Below are 4,212 nucleotides of genomic sequence, written 5' to 3' on the forward strand. Positions count from 1 at the left end.
CCATTTTGCCACACTCCATTTTAAATGACCCCTGGCCCAGTGCAAACGTCTGAGCTTGTGGAGCTTGCTTAGAAATGGCTTCCTCTTTGCACTGTAGAGTTTCAGCTGGCAACAGCGGATGGTACGGTGGATTGTGTTCACTGACGATGCTTTCTGGAAGTATTCCTGAGCCCATTCTGTTATTTCCTTGACAGCGGCATTCCTGTTTGAGGTGCAGTGACGTTTAAGGGCCCGGAGATCATGAGCATCCAGTAGAGTTTTACGGCCTTGACCCTTACGCACAGGGCAGCACGGTGGCGCAACTGGTAGAGCTGCTGCCTCTCAGCGAGCAGGTCCCTGGTTCAAACCCTGGTCCGGGGGCCTTTCTGGGTGGAGTTTGCATGTTCTCTCCGTGCATGCGTGGGTTTTCTCCAGGTACTCCGGTTTCCTCCCACAGACCAAAAACATGCATGTTAGGCTGATTGGTAACTCTAAATTGTCCCTAGGTGTGAGTGAGCGAGTGAATGGTTGTTTGTCTCGTTTGTCTCTATGTGTCCCTATGATGGACTTGCGACCTGTCCAGGGTGTACCCCGCCCCTCGCACAGTGATTGCTGGACATGGGCACCAGCGACCCCCGTGACCCAAAATGGAATAAGCGGGTAAAGATAATGGATGGATGGATGCACCCTTACGCACAGCGATTGTTCCAGATTCTCTGAATCTTTTGATGATGTTATGCACGGGTGATGATGATAACTTAAAAGTCTTTGCTATTTTACGCTGGGTAACACCATTCTGGTATTGCTGCACTATCTTTCTGCGCAACAATGGTGGAATTGGTGATCCTCTTACCATCTTGGCTTCTGAGAGACACTGACACTCTGAGAAGCTCTTTTTATACCAATCATGGTGTCAATTGACCTAATTAGTGTTAATTGGTCTTCCAGCTGTTCGTTATATGCTCAATTTCCTTTTTCCAGCCACTTATTGCTACTTGTCCCAACTTTTTGGGGATTTGTTGACACTGTAAAATTTTGAATCAACATATTTTTCCTTTAAAATGTTAGATTTACTCTTATGAAACTTTTGATCTGTCATCTATGTTATATTACGAATAAAATATTGACATTTGCCATCTCCACATCGTTGCATTCAGTTTTTATTCACAATTTGTTTAGTGTCCCAACTTTTTTGGAATCCGGTTTGTACTTCAAACCAAAGAAACCAACAACAACAACACTACCAACAGCAACAGCACCAACAACACCACCACCAACAAAAACACCAACAACACCATCACCAACACTACCAACACCACCAACAACACTACCAATAACACCACCAACAACAAAAACACCAACAACACCATCACCAACACCACCAACAACACTACCAATAACACCACCACCAACACTACCAACAACATGACCAACAACAGCACCACCACCAACACTACCAAAAACATCATCACCACTAACAACAACAACACCATAACCAACAACAACACCAACACTTCCAACACCACCACCACCAACAACAACAACATCACCAACACCACCACCAACAACAACAACAGCACCAACACCACCAACAACAACACCATCACCAACACTTCCAACACCACCACCAACAACAACAACATCACCAACACCACCAACAACAACAACACCATCACCAACACTACCAATAACAACACCATCACCAACACTACCAACACCAACAACAGCAACAACAACCACAACAACAACAACAACTCCTTAGATAGAGAACTTTACTAATTGGCTTTTATGTATGTGAATGTTCCTGTAAAGTGCCCTGAGACAACTTTGTTGTAATTTTGTGCTTTATAAATAAATAGTTTGTGCTCATTTAGTTGCGGTTAGGAAAGACAGACCAGTCGATAATGGTCAAAGCAGATGGCTGCCTGTCCTGAACCTGGTTCTGCTCGAGGTTTCTTCCTGTTAAAAGGGAGTGTTTTTCTTTCTACCGTTGCCTTGGTGCTTGCTCAGAATGGGAGACTGTGATGAAGATTCAACGAGTCTGCTGGCTTTCTTCCATCGAGAACTTTACTAATTGGCTTTTTATACATGTGAATGTTTCTGTTAAGTGACTCGTCAAGTTTACCGTCGATGAGGGAGAGGGCGGGCCGGGCACCGGAGGTTAGGGCGTGCCCCAGAGGCCATCTTGGCACCAACTGTTTTTTTTCCACTTTGTAGTAATCTGTTGGGGGCATAGTTACCAAGTTCACTTATTATAAGCGACTTTGGGCTTGTTTTTTCTAAAGTCGTTTGTGAATCTTGTGAGTTGTGGTTTTTTGGGCTTGTTTTGACCGTGAAGTTGATTATTTGGACTTGACTTTCTTTCCGAGTGAAACTAGTTGATTATGTCCCAGTGCCGCACAATAAAGCAAAAGACGAGTGGTAAGTGGTAGTTTGTCCCTTCCACGCCTTCGTTTCCTGTTTATCGCTCCCGCCCAAGTTGGAGTGGCAACAGTGGCACCCTCCCAAACACTCATACTGTGGCCGACCACTAGGGGGCTCCACTCACACGCAGATGTCAGGATGTTTTGTTTATGAAAATATGTAATATGTAATTTTTTGATCAGAGCTTAAAAGTATGTTAATTCAATTCAATTCAGTTTATTTCTATAGCGCCAAATCACAACAAAGTTGTCTCAGGGACTTTACAGGAACATTCACTTACATAAAAAAGCCAGTTAGTAAAGTTCTCTATCTAAGGAATGTTATTCAAAGTGTTTAGCATAATATTGCTGTTTATGTATAATGCCATAATAAATGTTTGTTTATACGGTTTTAAAAACGGCCTCTGTTTTACACAGTGTGGTGGGTTGCCAGTTGGGCTTATTTTCATAGAGCTGGTTGCTTGTTTCTATCGTGAGATCTGGCAACACTGGTTGGGGGAGAATCCGTTTTGTTTGGTGTTTCCTCAGACTGATGAAGCCTTCTGGATGGAAGGTGAAACGTCTCGGCACAAAAAAAGAGACCGTCCAGATGACCTGATTGAACACTGTTGGATTGTATACCTGGATTATTGAGCATGAACTTGGGTGTTCCTGTAAAGTTCCCTGAGACAACTTTGTTGTGAATTGACGTTGTATAATTAAATTAAATTGAATTGATTATCCCAACAAAAGAAGCAGGTGTAGTTTTCTGTAACGTCCACAGAACTGATGAAAAACACGAAGAAGCTGAGGAGTTCAACTCGTGCTTTTTATTCCTTTCTTTCAGAGAGGCCTGCAGTCTGCAGCCACCACCGTTTCCATGGAGATGAAAGAGAGCTACCTCGATTGGTCGTACTCTACCGGAGGCTATCAGAAAGCTAAGAAGACCTTTATAAGGTAGCAACCAACGTTGACCTGCTTGTAAAACTTGATTTGGACCGACTCGTGATAAAACATCAGAATATAAAGAGTTTATTCTTCTCTAAAAAAGTTCAATCTGGTCCTCTGGACATTCAAAAAAACAAAACAAAGCAAAAAAAAGTAGAAACGTTTCGTCTTTCATCCGAAAGACTTCCTCAGTCTGAGGTGCTGTATTCAGCTCTGTCTTAAAGGAGGTTGTCATGTCAAGTCCTAGACTCGACAACAAAACAAGTTTAACGTACTAATAACTCATCAACACCGTCACTATTCCAATAACAACACATTCAGTGTAGGACAACACTCCAGTAGTCAATTACATGCCAGGGAGAAAGAAAAGTGGGTGAAGAATTTATCCGACAGACAGCTCACCCAGCCGGAGACAGAGATTCTTGTCAGGGGGCTGAACTTTGCGGTTGCACCAAGTAGAATTCCTCTGGTGGAGATGATCACAGCCACAGAATCAGCCATCCGCAACAACAAAATGAAAGAGGCTGAAGCAGAACAGCTCAGAGTCAAAGTTTCATCCTGCCTCAGCAATGCCAAACCACCACCTTCCAACATCAGTAGAGAGGAGAGGGACGCACTCAGCACTCTTAGCAAGGACAAAAACATCATCATTCTCCCAGCAGACAAAGGAAGGTGCACAGTGATTTTGAACCAGAAAGACTATCATGAGAAAGTTATGACACTCCTTAGTGACTTAAACACTTATGAACCTCTGAAAAGAGATCCAGGAAGTGGTTACAAGAAGAAGTTGATAGATTGCCTGAAAATGTTGGAGCAGGACAAGGCTATTGACCGTTTTCTGTACCACAGACTGTACCCAGGGGAGGCCACACCTAGTCTGTAT

Source organism: Nematolebias whitei, chromosome 3 (genome assembly GCF_014905685.2).
Source record: "Nematolebias whitei isolate Nwh7 chromosome 3, NemWhi1, whole genome shotgun sequence".
Classification (NCBI taxonomy): Eukaryota; Metazoa; Chordata; class Actinopteri; order Cyprinodontiformes; family Rivulidae; genus Nematolebias; species Nematolebias whitei.